We start from the raw sequence: 17817 nt of genomic DNA on the forward strand, positions 1-17817 counted from the left end.
TGAGTATTTATTTCAGCATTGGGCAACTATACGTAACCTGTTTATGAGTAAGTGATCCTAGTACGATTTTTGTGCTTAATTTATTTATACAAAAAAAATTATGTGTTCGACCTTTATGTATTATTCTGCCCACGCAAACAAACTAACGGAAGCAGCTACGAAGTTTTAAAATTCCAAGGGCCCTTCTCACCACACTCAGACAGAAAGTAGGGAAAGTGACAGGGGTGGAGAAAAGCCATCTCAAATCAAGCCGAGCAAGGGATGTAGCTGTGTTGCTAGAATTGATCAGTTTCTTGCTTGCTAGTGCATATAATGTTGTATATGCACCAAGGGCCTTAACAGGTGCATTGCCGTGAAAATATCAACATTTACACAAAATGGGATCAAACATAATCCTATTTTCTATGGAAAAAAGGGGGTTTTCTATCAAGTCGGGTTACGGACGATAATTTTACGTGATAACGTCATAAGAAAACATTGATGAAAAATTGCATACTTTTTAATTTTCAAAGATTATTTAAAATTTTTACAAATTTAATTTAAATAATTTGTTTGAATATAATCATGAACAATTAGTTATAGAAATAAACTGAAATCCATTCAATATCAATAAACTGTTAATTTGAAATGACGAAATTGGACAAATAAATCTAAATTTTAAAAATTGCTACTTTTAAATAGCCCGCCTTAACCTGTTAAATATTATAGCATATTTTCTCGCACGGTGCTTGGCCAGTTCTTGCACGCTCGTTTCAGGCGGAACGTGAGAATCAGTCATGCTTTTTCGTGCGTGCAGCCGGCGTTCATCGATTTATAAGAAGTTATCACGTCAAAAATTATAATTTTGTTTATGAAAACCACGTGAATTAGCTTATATCTGACCTTTTATGATTAGGATGAGCTACGCACGCTGCATCTCAATTGAAATAAAGATTTTAAAACGTTACTGAAGTGATACTTTTTTTACTCTTCACATTACTGCTTTTTTGAAGAAACTATTAATGCCTCATAGCTAAGAAAATTGCTAATACTTTTGTACTATAAAGGGAGGAAAAGATAATTACAAAAATTAATGGTGACAACAAGGATTCTTGAAAGTTTAAAAGGGGTAAATAACTTGCTTGCTCTCACAATTAATTAAGAAAAACTCGTATATCAGGAAAAAAAAAAATCATGCCACTTGTAGCAACAGTGTGCGAGAGGCAAACATATATTATTTTGTAAACAAAAATTAAAAAAAATCTGAACAAAACGTGAGTTTACTCTAAAAGGTGCTGCAATATTCATAACTACATAAATACTTATTCCAAAATTACTCGTTCACGCCACCGTTTAGTGACGACGTGAGAGAGACATTTTAAACATTCAGCCATCGATTAATGTCCCACATAACATTCGTAAAAAAATACGCTACACAGATTATCTTTAGTAAATTTTAAAATCTCTGGTTCTCCTGAAGCTCTTTGTGACTTTTTATAAATCGAACAGATTAAAAAGTATCAGCAAATGAAACGATAGCAGTACTTTCGATTTTTGTTGCCGATATAACTTGTTGGATTACCACTCTTGCAATATCCTGGATTATCATTTTATATGCATAGCCTTTGTTCGTGCATGGATAATGATTTATAATTCAAAATGGTATTTATAACTGACCTTCAGTTTTACTTTCAAAATTTCTGTCATGTTATTTACTTCTCGCAACGTAATATTCGCGAATTTAATTTGTCATTTTTGTTTGTTCCAAGTTAAAAATGATCATTAATTAGTATAAGATCACCAGGATCGACCATATTTGTTTACAAAACCACATGATCGAGCAGCACGTTATTTACTTGTTTGTTATTTGCTTGTACTACTTCTAGTCTAGGAGCCAGTGACCGATTTTCATGACCAAGTCCCTCCTAATCGAAACTTCGTAAAATGCATCAGGGACTTGTACTATGAACACTCGCGACCGTCAGCTGCGACTCCGTGGGTGTGGCGGGCAGTGGCAGCCTCCCACGCATGGTGGAGAAAAAACGTTTTTTTTTCAGTCATTTTCTCTCATTTGAAAATTTGTCATATTATATTTTATCTAGTATTGTGAAAGAAAAACAAAGTCAGCTTACCATAACACGGTGGATTATACGTCAGCTGGCTGCTTTAACATGAAAGAAGCGTCCATTTTCCATTATGTCAAATCTGAATCTTTTACGGAGTGTTTTGTACAAATGTCAGAGCCATCGATGAACAGGGTAGATTTATTTCGCAAAATTCATGAGATTACTTGTCAGATGTATGGCCTTAATCGGTTAAACAAAATTAACGACGCTAGGGTCGCATTCTTCCAAAAAACTTACATTCATCATTACTGTCCAAAAATTTGTAAGTTGCCTAAAAAAGGTATTGACGGTTCTTCTCTACCACCATGCGAATCAGAACTGAACAAGCAATATTTAAGGGCGTGTTACATTGCGCAAATTTGGTCTCACGCTAACCTTAAAGTTCCAACAACTGAAGGACCTACAGACTATGGTTGGGAAGAAATAGACAACCGATTCGAATGTGATTGGTTTTCTGGGACTCAGTTACCAACGTCGATTGAGGAGATAACCATTCAGCCTGAAAAAGGTATCAATTCTTTTTTTATATTTTTATTTTTTCATATGATCATGTTTTACTATACGCGCGGAATAATATTTTTTTTTTTCATCTTTTCACAGATGATGATGATGAAGAAGACATGATCGAGTATAACTCGGACAGCGACTCTGACAGTGAATCAGAGAGAGATGAAAGCGACTCAAGCCAAAGCGAGAGTGAAAATGATCAATTTTAATTGTTATATTTAATCAATTAATTGAAATAAAAGTTTATCAATTTAAAAAAATATGCTACAATAAATAATTCATTAATTAATTCACTCATACCAACATTTCCTCCATTATTAAACTTCATATTTGTTATCAAGACTCTCAAATCAAGCATAATGCCGAATAACTTAAGAAACGTTATTTCCTCCCGGATAAAAATATATAAGAGTATTGTTAAAATTCTCTAGTAAATAATGAAACAAATAAGCTAGCTGTAAGTCAAGGGAAACGTCGTCAGCTGATAAGATTCAGTAGGTGATAGATGCTGTTGCGTTACACCTTTCAAGGTACCAGCTGACAAACTTTCCACTGATATACAGCAAGCTGACATTAATTTTCATTTATAGTAGCATATAAACAATCACCAGGTTCATTTTTAGATGAGAGGAAATCATTGAATATATAAATTTTTTGTTTCATGTTCAAGCAGCCAGCTGACGTATAATCCACCGTGTTATGGTCAGCTGACTTTCTTTCAAAATACTAGATAAAATATAATATGACAAATTTTCAAATGACAGGAAATGAGTGATAAAACTTTTTTCTCCACCATGCGTGGGAGGCTGCCACTGCCCGCCCCAGCCACGGAGTCGCAGCTGACGGTCGCCAGTGTTCATAGTATAAGTCCCTGATGCATTTTACGAAGTTTCTCTCGAGAAGAAATAATTGACCGAAAATGTACCTGGCTCCTGGACTATTCAGGGCGACTCAAATAACTCCTGAAATAGTGAGGAAAAAAGTGAATGATTTTTTTTTTGCACTCGCCAGAGATGTTTAGCATCTAACCTCGGTAACAAGCCAATTCACGTGTTCTCATGTTGACAATATACTGGTAATACGGAAATCGGAGACGAATTTCAAAGTAGAATTCTTTAAAGTAACGTAAAACGTGATTAAATACGTAAATGTGAGTTTTCAGCTACTTGTCTGGACGCGAACCACACGTGTTTCCGCACCCGCCGCTAGAAGTCGCTGCCGGAGCAACTGCTTCAACTATTGAATCATTCAATTAGCGAACTGAAATTTAAAAACTATACATGATATGGATACGATGAAAAAAAATTGGTTGTCTGTAAAGTGGGTTCTCGGACGATAGCTTAACGTGACAACGTCATAACAAAACATTGATGAAATGATTGCATACTTTTATGAATAAAAGTGAATCATTTTTATTTTAATAATAAAAAAATAAATAATTGAAATTATACTAGTACCTAATCAGATTTTGAAAATGAAAGAATAATTAACCTTTATTGCCGAAATTGTTGTTGTAATAAGCAATGAAAACCACATTAACTTTTCACTTCACTTTATAAACAGTCGACGAAACAGTTCACGTGTAGATGACTTGTAATTAATTTTAAAAACTGGCGTTTAGCTATAAAGTTTAAATATAATTATGAACATATAAATAAACTGTAATCAAATATCTATCATCAATTATATGAATCACCATAGTTTTTAGTCAATTGTAACATAGCCTATTATTACTGCACTCGTCGACAGCGTAACGGAACAATGTGCGTAACGGAACACAGCGTAACGGAACAATGTGCGTAACGGGACACTTTTTCGTGCGTGCAGCCGGCGTTCATCAATTTATTAGACGTTGTCACGTCAAAAATTCCGTTGACAAGATTTGAAACACGCCACTAGATGTTACCACGAGCGCGCCCTACAGCTGTGCTACTAAGCCTCTTGTGAATTTAGAAGGAGAATATGCATTATAAACATTGTAATTCCAAATTTATTAGGTAATTTTAAGACTTGTGATTGCTTTTTTTACTATGATATATTTTAGTTTACCAAAAATATTCCAAGGCATGTTTCACTACCATGAAGTTTCATTTGGCTCACCAATACGTTTGGCGTGTCCTATTAATGTTTACGGAAGTGACTATGTACGGGTTTATGTTGCTATGCGTGGATTCCCCTTTCCTTGAGACACGTTTCCGTCCCATCGAATTTCGTTCCATTTTTTTCAACGAATTCATCTTACAGAATTACCATTTACGTTTATCAAAACGTAACGACTGTTTAGTTTGTAGCAAACGTGTCTCGCAAGACGTGACACGGCAGAGCGCGGACCGGGACGTGTGCAAGCGATTTGCGACCTTCGGGGCGCCAGGGTGGTAAAAAAAAGGGGGGGGGGGGTTTGTCTGTAAAGTCGGCTTCCGGACGATAATTATACGTGATAACGTCACAAGAAAAACATTGATGAAACATTGCATACTTTTTTTTAATTTTCAAAAAAAATATTTACATTTTTTTTGCAAATTTAATTAAAAATAATATTTGTTGAAATACAATCACGAACAATTAGTTGAAAAAGGCCCGCCTTGACCCGTTTTATATTACAGGAAGATTTTCTCGCACGGTGGTTGGCCGGTTCTTGCACGCTCGGCTCAGGCGGAGCGTGACAAATTTTTTTTCGTGCGTGCAGCCGGTGTTCATCGATTTATAAGACGTTATCACGTCAAGAAGGATGGGAGGGGAGAAATTGCTGCCAGACGAGGTGTGATGAACTCGTTACCCGGCTTCCGGTCGAAGGGAAGATGGCCGGTCCCCGAGGGGTGACCAGGGGGTGGGTGGGGGGCGGGAGATGGACGCCGGCCAGACGCGGGCTGATACCGGGCGATCACACGCCCCATTGGCCACACACGGCGCCCCGCCTCGCGTGAGGTTAACTTTGTTATGCTATAACTCTGTTACTGTCATTTAGGACGTATTTCTTTCTTTAGCTCTAGTTGCCCCTTAGTTGTAATGCCTACTGAGCAGTAGTTTTTTTTTTGTGTGCTTTTTTATGAAGTCAAGCTTTGTTTGAAAATAAATGTATCGCAGTCGGAATCCAAGAACAAGTCATTGTAAGTTGATAGTACACCCTGTAGGGCCTAACGTTGCGCGAATTATTCTCATAATATTCTCCGCTAAAGTTTGTTTTACTCTGCTTGTCTGCGTGGGTATGGACAGCGCGTTTAATTGATCGATTGGTTTTGTGAGATTACAGCTGGTCGACATCCAATATTTAAGTTGAGGCCCACCCTGTGGGGCGGTTTAAAGCCTCAAGTCCACACCCCCAAGGCACTCCTCTAGGACATCTTAAAAAGAAAATGCTTCACGAAAGTAAGTGATGATTGTTTACGTTCTATAAATTTCTAATATACAGGATGTCCGTGAATCAGGGGAAACCTTCATTTCACAGACGAGAGAGCCACACCCGAAGTTCCTCGAAGTTCATGCTCGCTTTTTTCCCGTTCTATCTCATTGTATAAATTTTGCGTTCGATTAGGATAGGTTAGCTACATTATAAATACTTCAAAACATTGTGGATAGTTGGTTATATAAGGTAAGTATAGCTACATTAAAAATACCGTAAAATCATTTAAGGGCGTATGTCCCGTTCCAGGTCATGATTTTAGATTTATATTAATCACTGATCAACTTTTAGACATTTTCAATCGTTTAACTTTCACGAAATGAAATATATATATAGTTGCATACTTTTTCAATAATTAGCTGCCAAAGTTACATTTTTAACCTTTTTGGGTTGTACAAATAAGGAGAATTTAATTTATTGCAGAACTGAAACTTTTTAGGATTAACTGCTATGCCACTGGCTACTTCAAGAAATTGTTTGCATTTCTTTCAGAAAATATTAATTAATTTTACCGGACATTTCAAAATTCTCCAAATTTGTATGATCTTGACAGCCAAGAAACATGAAATGATTTTTTGTGATAGAAATGCAAACCATTTCTTGAAGTAGCCAGTGGCATTGCAGTTAATCCTAAAAAGTTTCAGTTCTGCAATAAATTAAATTCTCGTTATTTGTACAACCCAAAAAGGTTAAAAATGTAACTTTGGCAGCTAATTATGCAAAAAGTATGCAACTATATATATTTTTCATTTCGTGAAAGTTAAACGATTGAAAATTTCTAAAAGTTGATCAGTGATTAATATAAATCTAAAATCATGACCTGAAACGGGTCATACGCCCTTAAGGTTGCCTAGCAAATAACGTTCTTATATGTAGCTATCCAGGGCTAGGAAACCGTTTACATGATTTTACAGTATCTTTAATGTAACTATCCTAACCAAATGAACCGTCCACAATGTTTTAAAGTATTTATAATGTAGCTAACCTAACCTTTTACAATGAACAAAAAAAAAAACGAATATGCACGATCGGGCGTTTGGCTCTCTCGTCTGTGAAAAGAAGGCTTCCCGTGAATCAGATAGAGAATCAATTTCTGAGATGAGCGCGCTCTAAGAGAAAGAAGAACAAGGGGGGGGGGGGGTTTGTGCGAGAGAGCGAGAGAGCGAGCGAGAGAGAGAGCGAGAGAGAGAGCGAGAGAGAGATCGAGAGAGCGAGAGCGAGAGCGAGAGCGAGAGAGCGAGAGAGCGAGAGCGAGAGCGAGAGCGAGAGGTACTACTGCTCACTGTCACTCACGGCGCGCCAAGAGTATAAGGGGGCAAGTAAGCAGCGAGCAAGTGCGCGCTCATCATTTGTTAACTATTTAAATTAATTACTAATTACCTATGGGTCAGATCAAAAATCGGCAAAGACTTCCTGCCTCAGAAATTTATTCTCTATCTGATCAAAAAAAAAACGCGCGTTCTTTCACGGACACCCTATTTATTAGCCTTTATTACTTTTGTGTTCTTCTAACACAACGCAAAGCCAAATTTTTGTGTAATCTTAAAGTAACAGTTTGTTCCTAAAGTGTTTTGGCTAGAAGACCAAATAAGAAAATTACTCTTAAAAGTTACGTGGTAAAATTTTTGTGTATATAATTACATGTTTTAGTTATTCCAATACATATTTTACTTGAAAACCAAGATAGGGGCAGGTAAATTAGTTTCGGTTTTAGAAGAATACTAATTTTTATGCTGATTTTTTTTATTTACTTGAAATTTTTCGTATGATACAATTTTGACTAAAAATATGATTGAATGTTGAACTTGATTGGTATCTATTTCTAATATTAATATCTGCTTTCTACAAAAAAATTCAAAGCCACTTCATTGTATGTCTTAAAACATTATCTAATATTAAAAATCCATGACCTTCCGTTTGTTTGTTCGCTCGACTTACAAGTGAGAGACTCTTAACGCATGCCTTTCTGAAGCACAACGATATTCTGATTTTTATATAAATTGTCTCAGGGTAAATATTTTTTTTTATTTCAGGGGATTATAAAGCTATAACCATTAACAGTAAAATTGAGTGGGCTAACATTCGGGATGAACTACGATAGAATCACGATTCGTCCATCCTTAGTAGTAGTGTACAAATGGGGCTCCGGGCACTGGGTTCCGGGTGTGGAGGTGGAGCTGACCGACCGCCATCTGACGTCACGGCGGCCATTTTGGATAACCTTGACTTTGACCTTTGAACTTCTATCCGCCATCTTGGATTTTCCATCTTTAAATCGAGTGCCCCGCTCACTAATGCTACACTTTTCGTTACACCCAATATATTGGAAGAGTATGACTTAACCATTGCACTTTTCGTTATGGCCACCATCTTGGATTATAAAACGTTGCAATTTTCGTTATGGCCGCCATCTTGGATTATAAAACGTTGCAATTTTCGTTATGGCCGCCATATTGAATTCTAATAACATGTCCGCCATCTTGGATTTGATTTCAAAGCCATTTTTTTCGATTCTGTAATGTCCGCCATGTTTTCGTCTGCTGGAGGCCGCCATCTTGGATGACGACACATCCACCATCTTGAATTTTTTCTGTTCCGATGGAGGCCGCAATCTTGGATACAGACGTCTTTGTTTCCTCTTTTTACTCCTAGAGAGCGCCAGATTCGCTCTGTCTCATCACATAAGGTCGATGTTCCATTACCTACCAGAGCTATTATGGTTTTATCTATATACTAATTTAATTTAATTTTTAATGCAAAATACATTCGAAGCGTTTTGATTCGAACCATCGTAGCTCTGACCTCTAGGTTGGAAAATATACTCCTCTAACCGCTTGGCCATCGAGACATTTACCAGACTGAGAATTAAATAAGGTATATAATAAGTAACACACATAAGTGAGTTTATATTTTTCATTTTATATTTTTTTGCATTAATGAATTTTTCCCACGACAAATAGTGCAAAACTGAAATGTCCAAGAAATTGTATTAATTCATGCACAGTAAGCTTGTTTTACGAATACGAATCCGAATCGCTCTTCGCGCGGAATGTATTTTTTCTTGCGGATGGAGGGACGGAAGGTATTGGTTTTTCCTGGCGGATGGAGTGACGGAATTATTAGTTTTTCCTGATGGATGGAGTGACGGAATGTATTAGTTTTTCCTGATGGATGGAGTGACGGAATGTATTAGTTTTTCCTGGAGGATGGAGCGACGGAATGTATTAGTTTTTCCTGGGGGATGGAGCGACAGAATGTATTAGTTTTTCCTGGGGTATAGACCGACGACATGTATTTGTTTTTCATGGTGGATGGAACGACGGAATGTATGAGTTTTTCCTGGTGGATGGAGCGACGGAATGTATTAGTTCTTCCTGGGGGATGGAACAACGGAATGTGTTAGTATTTCTTGGTGGATGGAGCGACGGAATGTTTTAGTTTTTCCTGGCGGATGGAGCGACGTCGGGAACAACAGTTGTCCGGAGTTTCAGTAAGCGTCGTTCCGCCGGAACAACCCGGCCCGCGTGTGCCCGGCTATCAGCCAATCACGGGGGCGCCGGCTCCCAACGAGTCCGGCGAGCGACGCTCGGTTAGACGACGGGAATTAGCGCTGCGCTGGAGCTATTGTCCGCCTCATTGGGTTTGCGGTAAGGGGGGTGGGACAAATGGTGGGGGCTGTAATTATTCCCCGGCTCTGAAAACCACGCAAGTGGCTTTGCGAACGTCGGTCGCGAATTACATGCGAGCGCGTGTTCCGCGAATTAAACGCACGAGGCTCTTTCGATAGTATTCCACTGCTGATTCGAAAAAAAAATGTGTTAAAGTTATGGTGTATAGAAATGCTGGTATTGCCAGTATTACCTTGATGAAATATCTACGTTAATAAGGCATGTGAGCCGCATATTTGACCTCCACTAGACGTGCAAACCTGCGAACTAATTTAGTGGCGAAGTTAGAATGAGAACAAAATGAACCGCCAATGATTAAATTGAAGAAAATTGTTTCTATAATGTAAGAATCATAATTATCGTGTAGGAGAAAATAGGGTCATAGTCTCAATTGAAATGACATGTTCGTTTTACAATAAACTAGCTAGTAAGCCGCGGGCCAATGTTAGAATATTGCTGATGTACCACTGTTAGAATAAAAAGTGAGTTAAGTCCTAACCTTTTACTAACGATAGTCAAAATTAAATGCCAGGTGTGTGTAAGATTTCATTCTAACAAAAATGTATAGGGCTGAAATTTTGAAAGTGTTTAATACGTATTCCTGTTTTATTTTTAATACAGCTGTAGCATGATGAGTTGACAATTTTATTTTGTTTTTGGTTTAGAGCATGTATATTACCTTGATTAAATTACACATATCTCCCTTTGATTTAATGAGAATGTTGGTTTTATAATTGGAAATGCACGTGACTGTTTAATTTAATTTAGAATATGTCATCTTTTCCATTTCCACTTACGCTAAATTTTGTTTATTTATGGTCAGAACATTTGAAGAAAAACATCACATTTTTCACTTCATTGCGGATACCTACATTTTTAATTGTTTTTAACAACTGTATGATTATTAAAATTGCTTAAAACAGGCATCAATTTCGTATCTTACATGGTACTAGAGTATAATGCATGCATATTAATAATTAAATAAAAGTCACGACATTTTCACTCATATTTTCTCTTCCCACAAGGAAAAATATGTGAATTCAGAACTACATATTTAGTGATTATGGTAATGTTCGTTAAACTAAACCAATGACATCCCTTTTTACTGCTTCATCTATGAAATAAAATTATTTATTATACTAACAATTATATGAAAAGATAATTTTTCTTGCAGAATGTTTTACATAATACTGATTTAGTGGATGTAATTTTTTTCCAAAACAAATTCACCCTTGTTAAAAATTAAAATGTAAAAATTAAAAAAATTTATTAAATTCAATTTAATACACAAGAAAATATTCAAATATACAAAACTTTTAATAATTTTTTTGTGAGGAAGATATATTTAATATAATATATTGAACTTACGACATAATGGTCTGAAGGAAAAACATAAGGAATGTAAGCAAAAACACACACACATAGAAAAATCCAATATTTATTGATGTCAACTTATTACATGCAATAAAAAACAGAATCAGGTGTAAGAAATTAAGTCATAAAAAATGTTAGTACAGCCGAAGGCAATATGTTGACCACGACGAGACAGTTGCAACAAGAACATTACAGAAAAACAAAACAATTCTAGGTAGGGAACATAGCGACAGAAGAAGCAGTGATGAAAATAAACACAAAATATAGACGACTCGGCGGCTATAGCCTGGAAAAAAAACATTAGGCAGTCTAAGACGAAACGGTTGTGACGTTTCGGGAACTGACACCTGGCCTTGTCATCAGGCACTAACTAACTAACTGATTACTGACACTGTAAAACAAGAGTTGTACATTTGTATAACCCCCTCTAATGCCACGGCCAGTTATAGTCCAGCACTCTTCTAATTGGTTACGAACCTATAACATGAAGTTATTGGCTGGTGTCTTGCTGCGAAGGTATCATAGCATGCAAAATTTTACTTCTGCTGATATTTGCTTGTTCTCTTACTTGTACATTCTTAGGATTATTTATATGACAACCAGTTGTGGTGTTTATCGAAGTCATTGTGCATGCAAAGACGTGCGTGCGAGTGTTGATCTGAAAAAAAATATTTTTTTTTCACGATCGAATACCGTTTTTGATTCATAAAAGAATGCATTAATTTCGAATGTTCTTTTAAAACGCGGAAATACACATAAAATTTTACATTGAAAAAAAAATTACCTTTTAATATTTTAATACAAAACCTAATTATGTATACAATATGATAATTTTCTTTTTGTGTAAAAGATATAACCTACAGTGTTTTTATTTGTATATTTATCTTTTTCTCATATTTTTCTCTGAATCATTTTCTTTGACTTTCAAATATTCGAACACTAAAGATTGATGGTATTCGAGGATTTTGAGTATTTGATTCCCCCTTAGGCTAATGTTAACCCAAAGTGAAGAAGGAATCAATCTCAACAGCTTGTTTTCTTTGTATAATCCCCTGGAAGAAGATATTTTTTCCCAGTAATACATTCGAAAGGGATCCTCTGTGTTTGCATGCGGATAGAAATTGGCGTGGGACTCGTGTACGTCCTGAGCACAAAAGGATGAGTGAGAGCGTGTTTTTGATATTCCATTCACCCTCGCGCTGACGCCCTCGCAAGTTTTCAATCACGTGAAATAATAAATAAAAGAGAAGCAGTCGCCAATGCGCGGAATACAGCGCCGAAACAGACTGGCCGGGAGAGAAGAAATGAAGAGAAATAACTCGGAGAGGCCGAAAGTGGATCGTGAAAGAGTTGGTGGGAGGGGGGGGGGGGGAGGAGTATGAGCAGGCGAAGCACGTTTCAAAGAATTTTCAAATGCGAAATGTTTTGAAAACAGACAGCCATTCCCACTGGACAGCGGAGTAGCCAGCTCTGCCATCTGTCCCACTCAGTGAGCACGCATGTATACATTCATAAAGAAATTACTCTGCTTCGAAAGAATTTTGACGAAACAAGGGGGAAAAAATTAAAACTTTTAGTGTGACGCGAAAGTAGAATAATTAATTAAATTAATATATCTAGAAACGTTCTCTAGAAAAAGTTACTTTTTTTTCTTTTATGTTTATCGGTACATTTAAGATATTTTGCGAATTTAAAATTTGTTTTAAGTTAGCATAAATGTTGCATAATTATCTCTTATCATATCTTACTTCATAAAAATCGTTACTTGAGCTGGTGTAAACTGTTAGGAGGAGAAAAGTGGCTAGGCTCAAGTCAAGACTTCAGCAAATGAGAATTCTTTCCCAATATTTTGCTGTATTTGTAACTATATATGTATATATAAAATTAATATTATTTGTTACAATTTTATTTGCTACTTTTAGACTGTTACACTCACCAAGTGTAAAAGTATATGGGTCATGCGAGGGTGTGTGCGTGCCAAAACACAAGAGGAAGTACTGTCACTGGCACCAAATACAAATGGATAAAATGATTAAACATCGAAGAATATTCTTACCTTGTGGATCTCTTATCAACGACTACACAATGTCGTACTTTACTTATGAATTGGCTGTGAACAAAAAATTATGGGCATCATCACTTAGTATAAAATATCTATAAATCCCACAGAGTAAAAAAAAACGTTTAGAACAAAAAAAAACTGTGGGGGGTTAAAATGCTACTGGGAATATACTCCAGTTCATTCATTACTATAAAAAAGGCTTTATCTGTTTCCATAGAATATTAAATCGTTCACTGGTAAGCATGGAAAAACTCTGCATTAACATTTATGAGGAACTATTTTCAATTGTGCATTAAATTGGAGGTCAGAAACATTGTGAAAATAAGGAGTGATAAATTATTTACCAGGGTATGTATTATTTGAGTTATGTGTTACGGTCGTTACCATATTGCTGAAATACCATAACGCCGAATGTCGAATTTGACCACAACGCCGACAACTAGAAAACTGCTGTGTACCACAACGCCGAATTACCAAAACGCCGAAATACCATAACACCGAATGTCAAATTTGACCACAACGCCGACAGCTAGAAAACTGCTGTGTACCACAACGCCGACAGCTAGAAAACTGCTGTGTACCACAACGCCGAAATAACAACTGAATGAATTTGTGTATGTTTCTTAAATGTACCTTAACGCCGAAATACCACAATCAAACCTAACCTTACCTAACCTAAAACCTAGCGTAATATAACCTAACCTAACCTAGTCTAACCTAACCTAGTCTAACCCAACCTAGTCTAACCCAACCTAGTCTAACATAACCTAGTCAAACCGAACCTAGTATAACCTAACCGAACCTTTGTGGCAGTCCTGCAATGACATTTTTCGGCGGTAGTGTATTTCGGTGTTGTGGTAATTCGGCGTTGTGATGCACAGCACTTTTCTAGCTGTCGGCGTTGTGGTCAATTTGGCTTTTCGGCGTTGTGGTATTTCGGCGTTGTGGTGCGTCCCCTACGGCAACCACCGCGGGAAGTGCGGCTACTGTCTCGTGGCGGCGGCCAGCTCTCATCGGTGCGGACGGCTTCTCCGACGAGCGAGGAACTCGCTGTCTCCGCTCGCCGCGCGACTCCGGGGAGAGACGAACTCAGCGCGACACGGACTCGTTCTCCGCCCTTCAGCCGCGACAGTCGCGACGCCTCGAGGTCGCCGATGTCGTCCACTCGCGAGCGAGTGCTCCTCCTCCTCCGCTGTTCCCTCGAGTCAGTCACGGCTTTGAATATATATACTGTATAGAAGTCGCCAGCCCAGGTTAACATTTCTAATACGGTTTTGAGGTAGTTGGTTAATTCACCGCCGCAATCGCCACCATCTCTAGGGCATCGACTTGTGGTGGTCCCTAGCGGACAAGTGTCGAACTCTTCAAACACCCCTTCCCCCTCCCGTTGAACGACCTTGAGCTGCAGTGAATGATGGGTTGGTGGTGAGGGGAATGACAGCGGGCGACAGTGCTGCGCTCTAACGTGTAAATAACAACCTAAGACGATACAGGGCGTTACGGCAGCGCACTGCAGCGGTGAAGTTCCCAAGCTGCTCATCATACGCTTCTGAAAGACTTGGAGTAAATCCTATCCACTCGCGACTTCTGTACAGTATATATATTCAAAGGTCACGGAGTGTTGTTGGGTGTCCGGTCTCGCCAGGTAGTCCTCACTCGTCGGGGCGAGTGTAGTTAGCTCGTGCGGGGACTCCAACCGGCTCGGGTCTCACCCGTCCTTCAAACGTCACTAGCTCGTCACTCGCCGAGCGAGTGATGACTCTCTGAAACTGGACTGCTGGTGACGTCGACGCCAACACCTCACTAGCGCTCCGTGGTGCCAGGGCTCACACCTCTGTCGGGGAGAAACCTTTTTTTCACAGACGAGAGAGCCAAACGCCCGATCGTGCATCTTCGGTTTTTTTTTGTTCTTTGTAAATGTGTTGATAAAAGGATACTAATGGTAAATTAGGTTAGGTTAGCTACATTATAAATACTTTAAAAACATTGTGGACGGTTAATTTGGTTAGGATAGCTACATTATAGATACAGGGGGAAAAAAAAGCGAGCATGAACTTCGGGGAACTTCGGGTGTGGCTCTCTCGTCTTGTGAAATGAAGGCTTACCCTCTGTCGGCAAGGCGGGCGGAGCTACGGGCGTCGGTGGCGGTCTCTCTCGTTACAGCAAGAACTGGGGTTTATATACTTATATACACCCTACCAGGGGCAACGGTCTTCATAGCCCAGAATATTCTCTCTCTCCCGCTCGTCCAAGCTGTGCGGAGAGCATACGCACCCGGCGGAACTTCTTGCGAGAACATTCTTAGTCGAGCTTTGCGGGTCCCCTAACCCAAAGGCGAACTTGAGGGGCCCGTCGGCGTCGCACTAGCTGAGAGATACTGCGGGTTGCTTCCTTTCAGGGATGCGTCGAATTTTTTGTACGTGGCGTAGAAAAAAATTAACGGGTGAGGGGTAAAACATCCATTACAATACATTTTGCGCAGGTGCCTTTATAAAAAAAAAACATTTTTACGTGGCAACGTCTAATAAATCGATTAACGCCGGCTGCACGTACGAAAAAGTGTCCCGTAACGCACATTGTCCCGTTACGCTCATTTTACGCTTGCGCCGCATCTATCTCTCTTTCACTCGATTGGAACAACCATAGATTAGACTTTTTCGAGGCACATTAAACTTGAAACACTCCCACTTTTCCTATCATCGTCCTATCCTTAACAGAATAACACAGACTGGAAGAAGTTAAATAGCAAACATGTATAAAAATTATAGTTAAATTAATCTCTCCGTTAAAGTAATAAACATATTTAAATTAATGAGTGTAATGAAATATGTGATGTGGAATGAAAGTAAATTTATCAATTAAATTGTAGTTTTCATTTCACTCCTCTGTATCCATACAAAATAGCGATAATTCAAAAAAAATGATTCAATTTTATTCTTAAAAGTATGGAATCATTTCATCAATGTTTTGTTATGACGTTGTCACGTTAAACTATCATCCGTAAACCGACTTTAAAGACAACCAATTTTTCAATAACCTTCGTTGATGGTATATTTTGGGTGCCATATTAATTTTTGAATCACAAAAGTTTGTTTTGACACGAACTCTTACTTTACGAGCTAGTGTACATATTCACTGGCTTTTTAATAGGAAATTATATCTAAGTAGTAGCCTGTTTTTCTGCGCGTTTGTATGCAATAACTTCATGTTGGTTAGGTTAGAATTTTATTTGAGTATTTTCGACTTCAGGACTTTTAGTGATAACATAAACATATTTTCAAACCTTTTCCAGGAAAATAGCGAAAGGGATTTATGGACTGTATGTAAGAATTTTTCTAATTTTGCAAAAGTTTAAGTTAGATATTTTGGTAAACAGCCAGTCGGTGGCTCGGTTTTTTGGTATCTGCTCTGGATGGTAAAAAACAGTGAATTATAACAGTTTCTAGTCTTACCATTCCCTATAAGAGTAGTAGCTATAGGAATGGGACTCTGGAAACTGGCTGCTGAGCGTGGTGTCGGTGCCGGAGTTCGCCATCTTGGATTGTGACGTCACGGCGGCCATATTGGTGTCAAATTGCCACAAAGTTCCTCAAAAATGATTCAAAATTTCTCAGAATTCCTAATTTGAGGGAACATTTCTCTTTTCTTATGGAATATTACCCATTTTCTTCCCTTGAAAATTATAAATTAAGTTCGAAATGCCTCAAAATACATTTTCCTTAGATGAAACCAAAATTCCTAAAAGTGGCTTAAGACTCCTAAAAGCATTCCGCCTTAAGCCACCGAGGTCATAACCTTGACTGTAAACAAAAAATTATTTAATTTTTGAATAAAAGATTCCAAAAACATTCTCATATATATATATATATATATATATATATATATATATATATATATAATTTACTTCAAATGAAATAGCCAATTATGGAAAGATGCCACCAAACATTTTCGTTCCAAAAGATTTCAACAACTTCAGAAATTTATTATCAACGCTGAGTTAGCTGAAGAATTCCGGGTCATGTTAAAGCGAAATATATCGGTCTTGGACTGGCTTGTAAATGGATCAATGAGCATTGTCAAGAAATTAAATTGGCCTGTTGTTCGAAGAGAAAAAATCCAATAAAGCGAATTACCCTAATGTGTATTCATAAAATTTGATGAGCATTAACCGATATACAATTAAATAAATTATTTAGAGGGCCACACAACTAAAGAGCATTTTCAGAAATGATGTGATTGCAAAGTCTGACTTCGTCGTGCAATTCACATTATATACTAACAAAACATCCTTTTTACTTAAAATATATATTTAAAAAAATTATAATTCACACTAAATAAATCAATTAACCGTTCCCATGCTGTAATTTTTAGCTAAAGAGTTCCGGTGAGTGTCTGCTTAGTTGTACCTGTATAGTAAGGTACCTATAGCATTTACATAATACCTAATATAACTCAATCTACACATTCGTGCTTTTTGTCGTTATCCTTCGTAGTCCAAGTCCAGTCCAAGTACAGTATGTCCTTTACCACTGTTAGGTACCCACCTTGTTTTGGAGTCATAAACATAACTATACCTCGATCACTATACATTTCATATTCGAAGTACAAGATCCAATAAAAATAGGACCACCTTGGAGCTATATTGAACCCAAAGCAAAACGAATCAATAAAATCGTTTCATAAATAAAGAAGTTATCCCCA

At 37.6% G+C, this 17817-nt stretch overlaps 1 protein-coding gene across 1 annotated transcript in view; it reads right to left on the reverse strand.

Moving 5' to 3' along the window:
- The window catches only part of LOC134538500 (uncharacterized), a 345010-nt gene that overhangs the window by 255945 nt on the left and 71248 nt on the right, over nucleotides 1-17817 (reverse strand). The gene's annotated exons all lie outside the window — the stretch shown is intronic.

This window comes from Bacillus rossius, chromosome 13 (assembly GCF_032445375.1).
Source record: "Bacillus rossius redtenbacheri isolate Brsri chromosome 13, Brsri_v3, whole genome shotgun sequence".
NCBI classification, from domain to species: Eukaryota; Metazoa; Arthropoda; class Insecta; order Phasmatodea; family Bacillidae; genus Bacillus; species Bacillus rossius.